This window comes from Lichenostomus cassidix, chromosome 27 (assembly GCF_008360975.1).
Source record: "Lichenostomus cassidix isolate B80296 chromosome 27, HeHo_3.0, whole genome shotgun sequence".
In the NCBI taxonomy this organism is placed as follows: Eukaryota; Metazoa; Chordata; class Aves; order Passeriformes; family Meliphagidae; genus Lichenostomus; species Lichenostomus cassidix.
In genome coordinates this window covers 1,134,914-1,154,896 of record NC_139507.1, presented here as the reverse complement: position 1 = coordinate 1,154,896, position 19,983 = coordinate 1,134,914, and the positions used below count along the sequence as shown (strand labels likewise).

Here is a 19,983-nt window from a genome sequence, read left to right as displayed (position 1 = left end):
ATGAGAGGGAATTTTGGTCACTTTAGATCCCTGGCTGTTTTTCCTGTGAATTCAAGAAGAATTTGCTGGTCCAGCCCCTTCTCACCACCACGGTGGGAGGTTCAGGGCTGGCTGTGCTGCTGGAGGCAGCAATGAGTCCTTTGGAAATGAATTTTCAGCATTGGCAGAACTCGTTGGGGGAAATTCAGAGCTGCAAAGCAACAGAAAACATTCTCTGGTTTTGCTTTTACCTAAAGATCATTTCCTTTCAAAAGCAGCTGCTCCTGAAGGCTCAGGAGATTCTGTAAAGCAGTGCACTTATTTGGGAATCCTGCATGTCCCTGGAGTTCTTCCCTGTCCAGCATCACCTTCAGGTGAAGGTTGATCAGGTGATGGTCAATGCTCCTCGGGGCCCTGCCAGGTCTCTGATGTGGGGAAGGGCTGGGACACTGTTGGTGACACTCCAGTTCCCGTGCTCAGTGTCCAAATTACCCCAAATTGCTGTTCCTTTTGCTCCCTCTAACCAGCCCTTTTGTCACTTGTCCCCCACACAGCCCCAGCTACAAGTCAGGGACAGATTCATTTTAACAAAGGATGTTGTGACCATCAGCCTGAAATATTGCAACATTCCAAGGGTGTAAACTGCTGATTTTCAGTTTCTTACACTGATTTTAATGACATTTCTATCTTTGAAAAGAATTAGGTTTAATCTAATCACTGTCTGTAGGAGAATGGCAGTTAAATACATTTCAGTGCTGATCAGCTCCACTTAACACAATATTAGCATTGTTTTCGTGCTTCAAATGACAAATCTCAGCACAGCTGGTTAAATGGGAGAGCTCGTCTAGAAGCCAATTTTTTTCCAGCATCCAATAAAAGTTACTGAGTGAAGGGCAATGCACAGGACAATTTGCATTGAGTTTTCCAAATACCCAAATGTCATGGCTTCTCTCTTCAAAGCAGTATCTGCAAATCAAAACAGAAGGAAATATTCCTGTTTTCCATCACTTTCCATTTTCCTAGAGTCAAAAAATCCTGTCGGTGAATGGATTAGCTGACTCCTCGCTGCAGAGCCTCTGGGGAATTCCTCATTAACCGGGATTAACCGTGGGTCGTGTGCCTCTGGCAGGGGTTGGGTTTCTCTGTCCTGCCTGAGGAGGTGCTTGCTGTGAGCAAAGGTTGGAGCCAGCAGGAAAATCCTGAGTTTTAACAGTTCAGGTGCTTGGGAAGATCCAACCCACAGTGGGGTTTAAGAGTTCTGCTTCACCCGGGATGTGGGAGCAGCTCCTGTGGCTTGTGGAGCTTTCACTGAGCGTGGAAATCAATTTCCAGCCATCTCAGCACCCTGAATCCCTGCTGGGAGGTTTTAGCAGGGCTGAGGTGTCACAGGCACCTGTGGTTGTGGGAGGTAATGATGCTTTAACTATTTGTGGAATAAAATCATGTAATTCAGCACCATTCTGAGTTGGGAGGAGAGGAGGGGGAGGCTGGTGGTGTCACCTGTGCTGAGGACTCCCAAACCTTCCCATTCAGATGCTTTCTGTCAGGTTTTACTTTTTTCCCCAAACTCTTTGAGCTGAAAATTTCGATGCTGACACATCTATTTGGGAACTTTGGAAGTTTTCAGCAAGAAATACCTTGGGCATTTTAGAACAATTCTAGAGGTGGCATTTCCAGATGCTGCTTTATGCAGTTGCTTTTGTGCATAAAGGCTTCACATTCAGAAATGTTTTGCCTGAGTTCACATATTGTTGTATCATCCACGAAAAGCTTCATGAAACTGCATCTTTTAAAATTTTTCCTGCTAGGAATTGTCTTACTTTGAGATTATGGTCACAAGTAAGTGTTTATACAGTGAAGACCTAACACGAGGCTTCTGTGAGCTGTAACATTTTTAATGGAGTTAACAGGAGTTTGAGTCACACTTCTACTAAGTCAGCTGGATTTGGGGCTTTTTTAACAATGCAGCTGACTTCTCAGTAGAAATTATGGGATACTGCCTGGGATGCTGCTATAGGGACTACAATAAGTTCATGCCTGCCTGAGTTCCCCATGGTATTCCCTGGCTGTCTCCACCTCAGGGATGGACATCTCCTGCCAGAGCTCAGGAGAGCTGGGAAAATCCAGTGGTCCCTGGAGTGTGTGAAATGTGGATTGTGGGACTCCTCTTGGTGGCCAGCAGGAAGCAAAGGGGCTCTGCAGTAACTCAGAGCTCAGTGCCCTCATCCTCAGCTTGCCAAGGCAGGGAACACCTCCTGGGAGCTCTGGGTGTGGCCACAGTGTCCTTGCAAGTGCTGGGGCTCGGGAGAAAGGGACCTGAGGAGCTCTTGGAGGAGAGGGGTTGGGTGTAAAAGGGGGGATTATATTCACCCTTCCCATCTTTTACATCCCCATGGCCCCTCAGGGTCTAGAAGATGTCTGGGCTGATCAGGGCAGGGCACGGAGGGCTCTCTGGGTGCCCTTCACCTGGGATGTCCCAGCTGTGGTCACCTCCCGTGTGCTCTCTGTCACCTCCCTTGTGCTCTCTGTCACCTCCCTTTGCTCTCCCCACCCCGTGCCTCTCCCCTGTGTCACCGGTGGGGGTGATCTGAGCCCTGGGGATGCCCAGACAGCTCAGGTGTCCCCAGGGAAGGCACCCAAGGCCCGTGCTGTTCCCAGGCTCTGTGTCCCCTCCTGCCAGGGTCATTCCCTGTTTGTTCTGTCTGGCTGCCCACGCGTTGGGATCAGGCAGTCACTGCCCTGCTGTCCGTGCTTTCTGTTCCCTAATCCCCACATTGTCTGCAGCCCTTGGGCTCCTTCCAGGATTCCTGGAGGGAAGGGGGAGTTGAAAGAGCAGTCAAAAGCAATCCCTGCAGAACTCCGGCAGAAAATCACTTGCCTGAGGAGAATTTGGTATTTTCCATTGCGCTTTGGGACCTGTCAGCCAGTTTTAATCATTAGTGTGCCCTGGATTCATTTCCTTAGTTCTGGGGCTTTGCCCTGGAGCAGCAGCGTTGGCTGTGGTAGTGCTGGAGCAGGAATTCACCCCGAGGGATCTCACACTGCCCCAGGGACTGTGGCTCCAGGTCCTGCTGCAGCAGGGCTCCCGGGGATCCTCAACAAGATGACATTCCTGCCTTTCCCTTTCCCCTGCCCCAGTGCTGTGCTTGTGCTCCATCCCTGCATTTCACTGCATGAGTAAAGTGGCAGCAGTTTCTCTGATTGGGGAAGTGGAGAGGTTTGGGTGTTGGATTTAGTGTCACCTTTACCTGTGTCACTGTAACACAGGAGTGTGAGTGTGTAAATGTAATTTATACATAAATTACACATATAAAACTGGGGGAAATCTATGTATATACATATCTAGGCACATAATACAGAATCATGGAGTGGTTGGGGTTGCAAGAGACCTTCAGGATCATCCATGGACACCTTCCACTATCCCAGATTGCTCCAAGCCCTGTCCAGCCTGGCTTTGGACACTTCCAGGGATCCAGGGGCAGCCACAGCTTCTCTGAGCAACCTGTGCCAGTGCCCAGAATATGTGCAAGAATTGGGGAAAAATACATGTAAATATTTATATATATGTACATCATGGAAATTCTGTGTACATGTACATAGAATTTTAAAAAGCTGTGGGGGAAATCTGTGCCATCAAACCAAAGTGAAATAAGCACAGCTTTGGTGGAAGGTGCCCATTTTTCTCAGGTTCCATATCAGGCAAGACTTGCCTGGGGAATCACATCCCAGAACACCTCTGTGCCTCCCTCAGCAGGTGGGGATACAGTTGGGATTAAAGATATTTCTGCTGAATTCTCCTGGGAGGGCAGAAGTGAGGTCACACCTCAGTGAGGTCACACCTTGGTGGGGACCAGAGGCTGCTCATCCTTTGGGGGTTGACTGGAGGAGACACCTCAAGGCATTCAGAAAAGCCTCTTTTGGGGAGATAAAGAGCACTTTGACTGCTTCCCTGGTGTTCAAAGCCTCAGCCATAGAACTGGAACTGCTCCAAAGCAGGGATGAGGTGTTATTCCCCTCTCTCCCTGTGCTGCAGGAGTGAATGTCAGGTAAATCTTCCCCAGAGCTGCAGCCATTTGAGCAGACTGGATCTGTTTGGTACAAGGAGAAGAACTCCGATTTTTTTTTTTTTTTTTAATGTTTTCCCCCTTGCACCAGTGGTGGCAAACAAAGCTTCCTGCAAACACATTTCAGTGCAAAGGTTTAAATGTTGCCATGACCTCTGTGGTGCTGTTTGAGGTGATGCTCCCGGGGCTGAGGGGTGATTTTGTTATTTAGTCTGAATGAGGAGGGGTTTGTCAGGGAGATGGAGAGAAACACCCTGTAAATACCCATTTTCAGGGTTTGTCACGGAGATGGAGACTGACACCCCATAAGTACCGATTTTCAGTTCATTGTGCAAAAGCAGCAGCATTTCCTACATTTTTGGTGCTGTCTGTAAACAAAGCCAGAGGAGATTCAACTTGGGGTGATTTTGATTGTTTAGGGAAAAGAAAATGCTCAGCTCAATGATGAGCCCAGTCTGGAACACAAATCATTTTATTAAAATGGATTCAAGATTTTTTTATTTGAATTTTTTTTCCACTGATGTGAAGAGATAAACCTTTGGCTCATGCCCAGAAATCAGGCAAGGGGTTAAACCTTCAATTTGTCATAAAGATGCTTTTTTCCTATCAAAACCGGTCTGATTTGAATCAGTTTCAGACTGTTCTTTTCTTTTAAAGCAGTATACCTTTCTCTGGTAGAAATCTTGATTAACTGCTGAGGTTCATGGGGGCTAAACCAGGAGCATGTTCTGTGTAGTTGGGTTTTGTGGTTTCTTTGGGACAATTCTGTTGGGTTTTGTGGTTTGTGTGGGACAATTCTGCTGCTAACCCCACAGGGAGCAGCTCTTGAGCACCAGGTACTTGACCCTGCAGAGGGCAGTGGCAAAGGGAAAACTGTTTCCTTATACAAAATAAATGGGAAAAAATATATAAACCGGAAAAATTGGCCTAATACTCTTGGCTTGTTTTTGGTACTTCAAAAAAATGTGTGGACTTTAGCTAAGATTTATCTGTGGCTGATTTATGGTGTTTATAAGGTTGGCCAGGGCTTGGAGCAGCCTGGGACAGTGGAAGGTGTCACTGCCATGGCTGGGGTGGCACTGGATGGGATTTGAGGTCCTTCTAACCCAAACCATTCCATGAGTCTCTGATAATCATCTCTGGTAATTCCTCTGTCCACCTCACTGTTGCAACTTGGGTTGAGAAATGAGTTTTCCTTCGGAAAACAAATGCAAGATTTGGTGCTTTGAGTGACTCCAGGGTGAATTATAGCACCCTGGTGAGACTCTGTCCCTGGTTTACTTCTTTTACATTCTGGAAAACTCTTGTTGCAGCTGAGTTTTTCCAAACCCTTGTTCTGTGGGAAGGGAACTCATTAAGGAACTCGGAAGAGAATCATTCCTTTCCTTAAAATTCGTCTTCCCACTGCTGCTGCTGCTCCTTCTCTGTCTCTGAGTGAGTCCTTGGCCAGGGAAGCCTCCCCAGCTCACATTCCCATGGAAAAGTAGCTCTTTGTAACCCTTCTCAATGTGTTCCTGACATGGAAAAAAATATCTGTCACCCTCAGTCCTGGATTTGTGATATTGGGAACACAATGAGCTCCAGGGAGGGGCTTGGGCTCTCAAAGGCTGATGAGTTTATGTGAATCCTTTATTCTAGTCCTGGCCTCGCCATCTAAAAGTCAATTCTTGTGTCTGATAACAAAAATAGTAACAATTTATTGTATTTCATGGCCTTTCTTTGAGTCCAGAGAGGTTTATTGGTCAGTTTTCCTTCCCTAACCTGCCTGTGCCCTGCTACCATTGTATGGCAGCACCAATTTTGTCCAAAACCATCTGGAAAGGGTTTATTCCTTTTCATCCTTTATTCCAGCATCTCTGTGTACTTTGGTGCTTTCCCTTCCCTCAGCAGCTCCTGGATGCTAGAGCTCCATGTCCAGAGTCCTCCTGGGAGGGAGCTCTTGGGAGAAATGAAGTTATTGGAGCTTGAGGTGCTGAAGGAGGTTGATATTCCCATGGTGTGTCACTTGGTGTTGCTCAGAATTGTTTTGTGTTCAGAAAGTCTTCCCCAGGGCACTTAAAAAACATGGATTGCTTTGGGAATTTGCACCCAGGTTTCCTCAGTAACTGTAATTCCTGTGGAAATAGATGTGCAGTGACCCAAAGTCCTCTCCAGTGACCCAAAAATCCTCTTCAGTGACCACAGATGCTCTCCAGTGGCCCAAAGGTGCTCTCCAGGCCACCACCCCAGTGTGATATTACTACAAATGATGTTTGCTCTTCCTGGCCTTTTGCAGAGTTCTTTGAGTTTCCCAGTTCATTCCCTGTCTCCATCCAAGGGATCTGCTGGGTTAAACGGGTGAATCCTTTCTGTCCTTGGACAAGCTGAAGGTGCAGGGTGAAACTGGATTTTTTTGTGGTCTGGGGAATAAAAACAGCATTGAGAATGTCAGAAGAGGTGAGACTGTCCTAGAGTAAAAATTCAAAGCCATCCTCCTCTTCCTCCTCCCCCCTCCTCCTCCCCCCTCCTCCTCCTCCTCCTCCTGCTCCTCCCTCCGGGTTACAGGAGCCATTAGACTCCTAAGGATGAACATTTCAATATTTTAGAGCACTTAACATTTTCTGTGTCATTTTATGAGGCTTTGTCCAGCTCCCTGCTGTCCTTGAGACATTTCTGATCAGAACAGAAAACCAATTAAGGCAATCACCAATCACCCCTGAGGATGTGGAATTCCTGCATCCCACAGCTGCCTTTCCCCATCCAGCTTCCCTTTAGGTGCTGGGAGCTGAGGATTTCCTCCAGCCTAGGCGCTGATGGGGAAATAGGAAAATGGAAGTTTCTCATCTTACAAACCCCTTCTTTATCTGGCTCTGGGTTCTGTTCAGTGGATTCATTATCACAAAGGATTATTTTCAGTCTTGAACCACAGCTCTCGGCGTTCATCCAACACTGGGAGGGTTTGACACAAATCCACACTTCTTTTCCTGGAAATGTTCAAAAACCACGTGGATGTGGCACTTGAGTGATGAACATTGTGGTGCTTGATTGACAGTTGGACTTGATGATCTTAAAGGTCTTTTCCAGCTTTAATGATTCCATGAATCCATGAACCATCACCCTGCCCCTGTTAACAACCTGACAGAAGCAGGAAGTGTCTCCTAAAAAGTGTTGGATGTACAAACATAGCCCAAAATACTGTGATGCATCCCAAAATCCTAGAATCCCAGCATGGTTTGGCTGGGAAGGACCTTAAAGCTCATCCAGTCCCATCTCTGCCATGGCAGGGGCACCTTCAGCTGTTCCAGGCTGCTCCAAGCCCTGTCCAGCCTGGCCTTGGACACTTCCAGGGATCCAGGGGCAGCCACAGCTTCTCTGGGCACCCTGTGCCAGGGCCTCAGCACCCTCCCAGCCAGGAATTCCTTCCCAATATCCCATCTCTCCCTGCCCTCTGGCAGTGGGAAGCCATTCCCTGTGTCCTGGGATTCCAGACCCTTGTAAAGCCTCTCCATGTTTCCTGTGGCTTCTTCAGGTCCTGGAAGGTCACAGTTGGGTCACCCCTGGTCTCTTCTCCAGCTGAACATCCCCAGCTCTCCCAGCAGAGCTGCTCCATCCTCTGCCCATCCTGGAGCTCCTCTGGACTCTCCAGCAGCTCCACATGCTCAGCTGTGCCCAGGGCTGGAGCAGCTCTCAGGGGTGTCACCTGAGCAGGGCACAGGGCAGAATTCCCTGTCCCCTGGTGCCCATGCTGTGGGATCAGCCCAGGACAGGGTTTTCTGGGCAGGCCATGCCCAGCTCTGCCCAGCAGCTCCCAGGGCACCAGTGGAGGTGTCAACAGTGCTGATCTTGCTGTGCTTCCTTCCCCAGGCCACCTCTGGAGCCCGTCACTCATTCCCTGAGCAGATGGCTCTGCCCTGGCTGCCCTTCCCGGGCTCTGCTGGCAGCTGTGCCAGGCTGGCACAGCCTGACTGCCCCAGCAGCTGCCCTGGCACTGTGGGCTGGGCTGGGAACACCCCAAAGCTCAGCCCCAGAGACCTGGGACATTGTGGGTTGAACTGGGGAGGGGCTGTGATCTGTGCCATGGGCCTGGCAGATCCTGTGCTGAGGCACAGGGATGTGGAGCTGGGAAAGAGCTCCTGGAGAGGGATAATGGGATTATCCTCCTGGCTGCAGCCTGGCCGTGTGGCCCTGAGCTGCTGCTGCTGCAAACAGCCAGCTTTGGAGCCCAAACGTTTGCAGATGGATTTTGGTGTCAACACAAAGCTTCCAACTTGAGCAGCTTGTGGTGTGTTCAGTGCTGAGCACCTGTGCTCCCTGGGCTGTGGGATTCCAGCCAGAGCTGCTCTGTGTCCTCCCTGGGGGTGGGAAGGGGCTGGGCTGGGCTGGCAGCACCAGGAGCTGCTGCTCACAAAGCTTCAGGCACGGGAAATGGCTTGTGGGTGATGCTAAAATACTATCAGGGTTGTGCAGCCCTTTGTTCTCACTCCAGGCTGGGTTTCTCACCTTGATTTCCCACCTTGATTTCCCACTTTGGGTCTCATTATTTCCAGTAAAAGTGCCTGGTGGGTGCTCTGTGGACCATGAGCCAAGCTTAGGAAAACTTTGCCTTTTAACTGCACTCCTTCAGTTTGGAGAGAGCTCTGAATATCAGTTCAGAGGAGGTTTCTATAAAGATGAGAACAACAATGGTTTTCAAGCTTTTCGTATTTTTACAGAGGTGGAAATTTAATAAAATAAAGAGGATCAGTAGGTTGGTCATGTTTGAAACAATAGGGAATTTTTTTTAAAAATAGGGACATAAAAATTGGGAAATAAAGAGAATATTAAACATTGATATTGATGGATATATTGGATATTTGATAAACCTCATGAGAAATATTCCAGCCACTTTTTACATTCTGACATAAAACAAAGGATCCTGAAAATTCACATTAACAAAGCTTTCCTGCTCTTCTGCTCTGTGGCATCTTCTTGCTCTTTTCAGCTTCCTTTCACCTCTGGCCCAGCTCACTGCATCTCCTGAGCTCAGATTTGAGTTGTTCTCCAAAAGGCACTTGGTATTTCTGTGACTGATCTGTCAGAAGTCACTGAAATCACAGAATATGATTTTATTTAATTACTTCAGTCTATTTAGTGATTCTAATTAGTGATTTTTCATGTAACTCAAATGTTATGCTTGGAGGGGAAGTTTCATTTGGGGAAGTTTGGTTTGGGGAAGTTGGAAGGATCTCACTGATAAAATCTGGATGTGCTGAAGACCCTGAGCTTGGGGCTTGGCATTTTTGGAAATGTCTAAGGACCTTTTTAATGAGATCCTAAATATGTGGCAAAAATACTGGCTCCCAACAGTTCATTCTAAAGCTAAGGTCAAATAAATTAGAATTTAAATGTGGCTGTATTGGAAAAACAAGGGTTTTTTTCTTGGTAGATTTTAGAGCTTTTATTTTGTCTTTTTGCAACAGATACAGAAGTTAATATATGAGCTGAAGGTTTAAGGCTCGTGCTGTAAAGCAGGCTGGAAAAAATTATATTCCTGGTATATAACAGAAGTAGATCAACCTAATCTACTGAGCTTGGAGTGTTGCTCTCCTTAGAAATCCTCCTACACCAGGTTGTCATTTTTTACCCAAATTCCTGAGTGTGTTTGGTCCATGGCTCTCCTCTTTCCCCTTTGCTCTGCCAAATTCCTAAATTAAGCTGTGTTGGGTTTTTTATGCCATATAAGAAAGATTTGCATAAGTGCAGTTATGGTAATTTTTGTGGTGAGTTTTAATGTGTTGGCTTCATTTCAGCCCTTCAGATCCTTAAGTCACTTTTGATTTTCTGTTGATTAAACATTGCTTTTTTCCCCCTTTTCAAAACAAATGCATTGAGGATGAGCCGAGGCAAATTTCCCTGTAAATCTGCTTTGTTCCTGGAGTCAGGCTGAGAGCCTTTGCTCCTGCCCAGAGCTGGGGAGCTGTGTGTAATCATTTTTTATCCAAATAGGATGTTTTAGTGCTAAATTAAGTGAGGAAAAAAAGAAGCAGAGGAGAGTGCTGGTGTGGAAAACCCAATTTTTATTCTCCCCAACTATTTTTTCCACAAATAAAGAAGCTTTTTACAGTGAGAGGGTGAGGAGGCCCTGGCTCAGGGTGCCCACAGAAGCTGTGGCTGCTCCTGGATCCCTGGAAGTGTCCAAGGCCAGGTTGGACAGGGCTTAGAGCAGCCTGGGATAGTGGAAATTGTCCCTGCCCATGGCTGGGGTAGGACTGGATGGGATTTAAGGTCCCTTCCCATGCTGGGATTCTGGGATAGATCCTCCTCAGAGGAGCCAGCTGGAGTTTGGGCTCTTCTCCTCTCCCCACCAGATGTGGTGGCAGGATCCCTTCATGCCACTGTCTGTCCCACTCCCAGCAAAGCCCTGGGAGCTCTGATATTCCCACCTCTGTGCCGTGCTGGGATCTGAGCTGTGTGATCCTTAGAGATGCTTAAAAAAAAAAAAAAAATATTCCATGGTGGAAAATGTCACCTTAAAGGATCTGGCCTGGACAAGTGCTGCTGGCTCAGGGCTGATAGGGCAGCCTGACAGAGACCTGGGATTCCTGCCTTCTCCTGGGAGTCCACGTGGAATTCCTGCCTTTTCCTGGGGTCCCTGTGGGACTCCTGCAATCAGAGATGCCTCCAGCATCTCCAGGGTGCTCAGCCTACAGCTCCTCCCCAGGGGAGAACAATGAGCCTTTTTCTCCATTTTCTCCTTATTCTCCATTTTCTCCATTTTCTCCATGCTCCCTGGGTTGATGTGTAGTTGCCAAAAGGAGCTTCATGGGGTCACAAAATCCCAGAATACCTTGACCTGGAGCCACAAGGATCATCAAGTCCAGCACCTTGGGGAGTTTGGGGTTTGCAGGCTCAGGGAGAAGTTTATTTGAGGGCCTCTGACCTCCCCACAGTCTGGGGCTGGAAAGGGTGGGGAGGGAGTAGCTTCCTCTACAGATTCCATCCCATCCCATTTCATTGCCTCCTTCAAGGATTTCATTTGGGAGCTGCAGTGCTGAGAGGGGAATGCAGCTCAGGTGATGAAAAACCAAAGAAAGCCCAAGAAAGCCCAAAGAGCACCTGGTGCTTCCACACTCAGATCCATCCAGTGCTGGGCTCTGCCTCGCAGGTGGATGAGTTTTTCTGTTTTCTTTCCCACTAATGGGAATGCTGGGGTGAAAGGTGCTCTGGATATGCACCAGGCTTGGAGAACAGCCAGGTATTCCACAATCAGCATCATTTTCTACATGTCCATCTCTTGTATCCCTGAGGGCAGCACTGGGCTGTTCCCAGGCTCCTCCTGGAAGCAAAAGGTGCTGGTTTGGCTCTTAAGGGCAGGACTGAACATGGTTAAACTTGGGTGTCAAACAGCAGCATCTGACAGTGACACTGAGCTGCTGTCCCCTCCTGCTCCCTCTGTCCCCCTTCCCTCCCCTCTGGAAGCTCCTGCTGTGTCAGTGCCAGGCAGGCTGGGCAGGGCTGGGGGAGTGAGCACCAAAAGGTGGGAGCAGAGCAGCTGGGGAGGGAGAGAGTCCTGCCTCAGAGCCAGCAGGATCCTGGGCCAAACAGAGCATTTGGGTGCAGTGAGTGCAGGGGCAGGAAGGGGCAGGAAGGGGCAGGGGATGGCATTTGGGAATGTGGCATTGTCCTTCTGGGGCAGAGTAGCCACTCAGTCTGGAGCTCTCTGCACTGCTGATGCTCTCCTGGCCTTGGCCATCCCTCCCTTGGCCCAGCTGGCCTTGGCCTCCCAGCACATCCGAGAGGAGGCAGCTCCTCCACAGGCACCCTCCCTCTCCCTTTCCCAGCTCTGTCCCATCCTTGCACAGCACACAATGCTCCCCAGAGCTCCAAAGGGCACTTTGGTTTCCTCCCAATTCCTCTTTCTCTCTCTTTCTCTCTCTTTCTCTCTCTTTCTCTCTCTTTCTCTCTCCCTCTCCTTCTCTCTCCTTCTCTCTCTCTCTCCTCCTCTCCTCTCCTCTCCTCTCCTCTCCTCTCCTCTCCCCTCCCCTCCCCTCCCCTCCCTTCCCTTCCCTTCCCTTCCCTTCCCTTCCCTTCCCTTCCCTTCCCTTCCCTTCCCTTCCCTTCCCTTCCCTTCCCTCCCCTTCCCTTCCCTTCCCTTCCCTTCCCTTCCCTTCCCTTCCCTTCCCTTCCCTTCCCTTCCCTTCCCTTCCCCCCCAAACCCCACTGTAGAGCTGAGCAGGGAGTCACTGGGGCAGAGGCTTTGAGGTTGATCTCCTCAGCACAAAAATCCTGCAATGTGGAAAAGAAACCTGAAAGGAAAGAGGATAATCCTCTGATTCCATGAAATCCCTGGGGCTTAAAATCCCAACCTGCATTTCCCCATATTCCTTATCCTTCCTCTAAACACCCAGCTCCCTACTAGAGCCCAGTAGCAGCTCTGGGTGGTGCTGGTGGTGATCCCAGGAATACACAGCTGCTTTCAGGAAGCTGCCACACATTTTTCCCTGGAATTCTGCCCACCTCGCTGCTGTTCCATCCGTTCTTTCCTTCTCCAGCATTTCCCTCGGTGAAGGGCCCCAGTGACTGACAGCAAACAAAAAACAACAACAAAAAAAGCTCCATCATGATCATATTTACTGGTGACCTACTTAAAATGCTCTTTCCTGCCCTGCTTTGGTGTGTGCTGCAGTGCTGCTGGCTCGAGGCTCCAGGGAATTGCTGCTGGAATGATAATGAATGCAAACCGTGCCCCTCACTTGTTTAACTGCAGTCTCTCAAAGACATGGTTTATTTTTTATTGCATCATTTAGACTTCCTTTTTTTCCCCCACTTGTGATGTATTATTCCCATTTTTGGTCTCCCTGCTTTGTGCTCTGACTGCAGGCAATGCTATTGTTTGAAGTGATGCCATTAAAGCATGGGATGCCTTCATCTTTTGATAATTTTTCTGTTTGTTTTTCAGGAAAATTAGGCTTTTAGCTCTCTCCTGGAGAGTCTGAGCTGTGTTGTCAAAGGCTTGTGTTGAGCATTTTTTTTTTTCCTGGTGAAAATACTCCAGCAGAGGTGATTATTTATTTAACAAATGCGTTACACCTACTCTGGTACATTCTTGTAGGGTTGTTGTAAACGGGTTTGCAGTGCAGGATGGGAAGTCATCAGCATTTTGCATATTCATGGAATCATGGAATGGTTTGGGTGGGAGGGATCTTAAAGCCATCCATTCCCACCCCAGCCATGGCAGGGACACCTTCCACTGTCCCAGGCTGCTCCAAGCTCTGTCCAGCCTGGCCTTGGACACTGCCAGGGATCCAGGGGCAGCCACAGCTTCTCTAGCACCCTGTGCCAGGGCCTGCCCACCCTCCCAGGGAACAATTCCTTCCCAATCTCCCATCTCTCCCTGCCCTCTGGCAGTGGGAAGCCATTCCCTGTGTTCTGTCCCTCCATCCTGTCGCTGTTGAGCAGCTAGCAGAGTAATGAAGGCACCAGTTCTCAGTGGCAAGAAGGAATGACCTTTATTGTTTTGATTTCATCACATATATAGAGTTTTCAAAAGTCACCCAGATTGGTCGGTCAGAAGCCTTCCCCCAGGCCTGATTGGCCAGGCCTGCACCGTCCAAGTTCTGGGACACTGTTCCAACAACATCCAAACTTTATCTTTATTTATAAAACACAAGAAAATTCTCATGGGAAAAGCCTGTGCTAGCCACACCATCCCTTGTCCCCAGTCCCTCTCCAGCTCTCCTGGAGCTCCTTTAGGCACTGGCAGGAGCTCTGAGCTCTCCCTGGAGCTTCTCCTCTCCAGGTGAACATTCCCAGCTCTTCCAGCCTGCCTCCATGGCAGAGGGGCTCCAGCCCTGGGAGCATCTTTGTGGTCTCTTCTGGACTCTCTCCAACTTTTTAATTGCACCTTTCAAGTTTTCTTCTTCCTGGTTTTCCCCTTTACCAACTCATTTAGAGGAAGGGTTTGGATCTTCCTGCCTCCTCATGCACAGCACTGGTGTGCCTTGGAAGGATGGGGCTGTGGTTGCTGTGGTTGATGAACTTATGATTGAGTGTGTCTATGGAATGATACCTACCTTTGCAAAGAATATCATTGCCCCTGGATCCCTGGCAGTGTCCAAGGCCAGGTGGGACAGGGCTTGGAGCACTCTGGGATAGTGGAAGGTGTCCCTGCCCATGGCTGGGGTGGCACTGCATGAGCTTTCAGGTCCCTTCCAACCCAAACCATCCATGATTCCGTGAATATCAGGGTGATGTGGAAATCCACTGAACCCCTGTCTGAGGGATCACACCTGAAATGTTCTTCTCTAGTGACTCCAGAACCCTTCTGGGTTCATACCTCAGTCACACAGAGCAGGTTGTACTTCCCTGCCAGCCTGAATTCCCTGACCTCAAATCTAAACAGAATTCCTAAGCACATATGTAAAAATGTATACAACCAATTCTAGTTCGTGTCTTCTGCATTTCCTGGCACCCAAGAGCTGTGTTACTGGAGCTGAGCCCTGGGTTTAGGTGTAAATAACAAATTCAGGTTCTTGAAGTCCGTGGGATTGCAGATTCAGGTTGGAAAAGCCCTCCAAGATCAGAGTCCAGCCATTCCCCCAGCACTGCCAAGGCCACTGCTGACCCATGTCCTCAAGTGCCACATTCTCCGGGGTTGGGGACTTCACCCCTACCCTGGACAGCCTGTTCAGATAATTCTCTGGATAATTCAGATAATTGGGATAATTCTTATTTTCTCAGCAAACTCTTGCATTGGAGGTTATTTTCACAGGGGTTTGCCACCCTCTCCTCTGGGTTGCTGCCCTGTGCTGCCCTCCCAGAGCAGGGTTTTTCCCTGTGTTGTCCCCACAGGAGGTGACAGGAATCCAGGAGGTGGCAGGAGAGGTAATTAGTTCCACTGTCCGAGTAAAACCACTCAGATCTGCGGGAATTAATTCAGTCTCTGGCTCCAAAAGAGGTTTTGTTCTGAGCAGTGGGGAGGAGCTGATCAGGGGCATAAACATGGGAACAGCTCAGTGCTGCTTCAGAGGAGAAACCTCATCCTTGATATCCATGGCCATGGTTCCCTCTCCAGCTGGGATCACTCCCAGGTGATGACTGAGCTTTTTTCAGTGACTTTGGAGCCTTTGGGGTGTCACTGCCTCGTTAGGAAAATTGGGATGTGCATGCCTGTTCTCAGGCACGACAGTCCTCACCCCTCATCCCTCACAGACCACAGGAAATAAATTGGGATTGACTGGAAGAGCTGCCAGAGAAGTTCTTGCCACAGAACATTCCACTGGGAGGAAGTTGGGATTACAGTGAGGAATATTGTCTGTGCAGGTGGGGGACTTCATGGGACTTCATCTGGGGAGAGTTAATGGAATATTTAGAAGGACACAGAGCAAGCAGGGGAAGGAAAGTGCTGTGGTGTTGTTGGCCAGAGAATCTTTGTCACAGCTAGGGGGATTTCAATGCCACCATCTCCACATGTCCCAGCTGTCCCTGAGCTCCAGTGGCTGATTCCACCTTACAAAGCACCCAGAGCCTGTTCCTCAGTTTCAGACATTTATCAGGGGTTGTGTCTTACCTCCTCATCTGCCTTAATTTCAGTTCATCCGCCGGAGCCTGTGGTATAAATTAATATTCCCAGGCCACAGGGTGCCTTGCATAAAGCATTTTTACATTGAAATGGCACCATACATCCTGGAACAGAGCTGTGATTCATGGTAAAGCTGAGGTGGAAGCCAGCTGACTAATTTAGACCAAGTAATTAGATTCTGAATTAAATGCACAAAAGATGATTATTTTTTTTCCCTTCATGCTTTTCCTTGTGTGAACTCAGAGGAGCTGATACAGGAGAAGGAAAGGTGGTTTTCCTTCTCCATCACCCCAGCCTGGTGTCTGCTGGCAGCCTCAAGGGCAGCTGTGGAAGATTTACAGGGATGGCTCTATCCATGGCTCCTGAGAATGTTCACCAGCCAGGCTCCCTTCCAGGATTCCCAGTTTGCAGCCAGGCCTGGGGAGCCTTCCTTCCCAGGAATGTGTTTGTGCTTGCGGGGTTAGAGCACTTTGGCAGTGATGTTTCCTTGATGCACAGGTAGAGAACAGCCAAAAGCACTAAAATTACCCCACCTGTGCTGTTCAGGGATCAGGGAATGGTTTGGGTTTTAAGAGGCATTAAAACCCATCCAGTGCCACCCCTGCCATGGCAGGGACACCTTCCACTGTCCCAGGTTGCTCCAAGTCCCAGTGTCCCACCTGGCCTTGGACACTGCCAGGGATCCAGGGGCAGCCACTTCTCTGGGCAATGCCTCCTCAGACCTCCTGAGTCCCCCCAGCCCCAATCCCCTGGCACAGGAGTTCATTCCTTTGCTCCTGTCCTCCAGAGATGCTAATGGGAGCAGATTTCCAGAAGCTGAGCTCTGGATCCAGCAGGACCTGGGCTGTCCCCTCCTCCCTGCTGTGGGGACAGATTCCCTTGGGCTGCTGCTGACCACCCTGGCCATGTCCAGCTCCTGCCTGGGGTGCTTTCCAGTCCTGCTGCATCCCCAGAGAGGCTGGAGGGGCTGAGCTCTCCCTGCCCAGGCAGGAGGTCATTCTCCACCCCACCAGGCAGGGACAGCAGGGATTTCCAGGGGGTCCTCAGCTCCCGGGGTCAGCAGGGGGATGTTGGACCCCCAGTGCATCTCTAACTGCAATTTCCAAACCCCCGGCCCAGGCTCCCAACCCAGCCCTGCTATTTTTAGCTTGGTTTCCCAGGGAAACAAGGCTTTATGTGGCTGCTGTATCCTGAGATTTGACAGTGAGGGAGAGAGGTAGCAAAGATCATTCTTGGTGAGGGTTTTTATGTGAAAATGGCTCGTTTTGATTAAAGAGACAAGTCCTGAGATCTTCAGCCATCGTGAGGGAAATCAATGTCCCCAGCCCTTGGGCAGTCACTGCCTTGCTGCTTCCTCAGCCCTCCAAGAATTATCCCAGCATGGAAAAGGGAAGGGTGCTGAGGGACAGGGCAGGAGTGTAAGGAGTGGGGTTTTGGGTTTATTTCTTTTTTGGGAAAGCACAGTGTAGTCATTCCTCCACTCACAGAACATCTTGCTGGATGCTCTTCATGGAAGTACAAAAGATGTTTCTGTGGTGCCTCCAGCCATATGAAGGCTATGGCAGCATCTGCAGAATACATTCTTTTCCTTTTTTTCATGTGGAAAAGGGGAAAGGAAAGCTCTTTAGGTGCCTGAACCCAGTGACCCTGGGCTGCTGCAAATTTTTCAGCCCCATGAGATTGGCACACTTGGGCTTGGTGTTCACATCCAAATCCAGGTGGTGACATTTCCTTCCTGGGAACTTTTGAAGGGAGTAAAATGGGTGATTAAAACACTTACTCATAAATTTGTCACCTCAAAGGCCAGCACATGTTGTGTTTTGCCTTGCTCAGCATCAGCTGGAGGTGAGGCAGGACAGGATCCTGTTTTCCTGAGCCAGGGAACATAAGGTGCATCCCCACTGCAGGCACGATTCAGGTGAAGTGGGGGTTTGAAGCAGACTGAACCAGTGGAGGTGATTTTTAAGGCCCTTGTGGTGTGTCAGGAATCTGCCAAGGGCTGGAGGTGGGACCTGGGACTTGCAGGAGCCTCCTGCCCTTCTGCAGTGACAGCTGGGGACAAGGGGTGTCCCTCAAACTGCCACCACAGCTCCGTGTTCAGGACCTTCATCCCACCACCCACCTTCAAATCTGAGCAGGAGATGTCCCCAGCAGTTGAACTTGTCCCACTTTGGGGCAGGTGGGACAGAGGTGCCAATTCCCAGAGCATTCATTCCTGCTGGTGTTTGCCTGAGTTGTACATTGGCAGTGTGAGGGACATGTTTGCCCAGCTGCTCGGCAGGGCTGGGTTTGGCTCAGGCTGGAATTAATTTGCTTTATAATAAGGAATTACATGAAGACTTTTGAATGTTAATAGTCCTCCTGTGCCTCGCTGACAGCTCCACTGGTGCTGTATCCTGCAAATTGGCCAGGAGAATCCTGAACAAGACAGAGAGGAACAGGATGAGGATGAGCAGAAACAGGGCAGAAACACAGCTTGGGAGGAGTGATGTTTGAAGGAAGCTCAGCTGGTGCAGCCCTCACACCTGAGTGACTCAGGGAGGACTCAGTGCCTGCTGCAGCTCCATCCTCACTGCTCACACCCCCCGCAGCAGGAGGTGTGGGGATGTGTCACCTGGCAGGGACAGTGACAGTGACGAGGATCTCCCACTGCTGGCAGAGCCCTGAGGCAGCTGAGGAGCTGCAGGGGGATTGCTCAGTGCTGGGGATTCCTCTCTGCTGGGGCTTCAGCCTGAGGCTTCTCATCACAGAATGGTCAAATCATCAAGGCTGGAAAAGCCCTCTGAGATCATCGAGTCCAATCATTCCCCAGCACAGCCAAGGCCATCACTGCCCCATGTCCCCAGGTGCCACATCCACATGGCTTTTAAACCCCTCTTGGGATGGGGACTCCACCCCTGCCCTGGGCAGCTGTGCCAGGGCTGGACAGCTCTTCCCATGAAGAAATTTTCCCCAGTATCCAACCTAAACCTCCCCTGGCCCAGCCTGAGGCTGTTCCCTCTCCTCCTGTCCCTGTTCCCTGGGAGCACAGCCTGACCCCTCCTGTCAGGAGTTGTGCAGAGCCACAAGGTCCCCCTGAGCCTCCTTTGCTCCAGAACAATCAACAATCCAACCCTCCCAGCCTGAGCAGCCCCAGCAGCCAAACAGGCCTGTTTAATGGCAGCTTAGGGAGCCACAGGGCACCCAGGAGGAACAGGAGTGATGCCAGGGGGTGCCAGCTGTGACAGACCTTGATGAGAGATTGAGCTGAGCAGGGCTGGCTCATCACTGTTATTCCTGTCTAGGCTGTTGCCACATTATTTACTTGGAATAAATTGGAAGGGCTTTTGTATTCATGAAATCTGAGACACCTGCTGTGACTGATGACTTTAGGGTTCCTCCCAAAACTATTCCACCTCCTTTAGGTGTCACTGCCAGGCCTGAGCTGCCTCATCCTCCCATGGGGCAAATTGCCTTCTCAGAATAATGACCTTGGTGCTCCTCATCCAGCCCTTGCCAGGGGTGCAGCACTGGCCATGCTCAGCTGGGCTACAGGGAATTTGGATCGACAGGACACAGGGAATGGCTTCCAGTGCTAGAGGCAGGGAGAGATGAGAGATTGGGAAGGAATTGTTCCCTGTGAGGGTAGTGAGGCCCTGGCTCAGGGTGCCCAGAGAAGCTGTGGCTGCCCCTGGATCCCTGGCAGTGTCCAAGGCCAGGCTGGACAGAGCTTGGAGCAACCTGGACAGTGGAAGGCGTCCCTGCCATGGCTGGGGTGGCACTGGATGAGTTTAAGGTCCCTTTCAAACCCAAACCATACCTAATTCTGTGATACAGGATTAGATTTTTCTTCATATTTATGTGGAGAAAAATAGCAAAATGAATGACTGAGCACAGAGGGGTCAGTGCTGCTGGCCCAGTGTCCATAAACTCCTGGGATTCTGGATTCCTCATGTGGGGTCATGCAAGTCTCATGTCAGTTGTGATCACACATCTCCTGTAGCTCGTAGCAATGTTGTATTGTGGTTGTAGCTGGAGCTAAAAATAGGCTGGGAAAGGGCAGGATGGCCAACACTGACCTAGTTCTGGGGTTTGGTGTCGTTGGCTTCTTTAAAAGACTTAGTCAAAGAGATAAAAGCTGTCTGTCTGTCAGCTTGGCTTCCAAGGGATGCTGTATTTGCAGGTGATTGTTCCCTGCTCAGGCAACTTCCTTCAGGTTTGGTTACAGAATTAACTACGTTGAGCTCAGTGCAAACCTGGCTGCAGATTGGAAGGAAATCCCTGAGAGTTCAGTGGTCCTCTGTCCTAGCCCCTGTTTTACTTCATTGTCACAGCTTGCAAGGTCCCTGAGCCTCTCTGGGACATCCAGAATGTGCAGGGAACACGTGGGAATGTGCAGGAACCCCACAGACACCCCTGTGA

At 49.7% G+C, this 19,983-nt stretch overlaps 1 protein-coding gene across 1 annotated transcript in view; it reads left to right on the top strand.

Annotated features, from left to right (window-relative positions):
* Nucleotides 1–19,983, top strand: part of MYO1D (myosin ID) — a 157,031-nt gene that overhangs the window by 100,878 nt on the left and 36,170 nt on the right. The gene's annotated exons all lie outside the window — the stretch shown is intronic.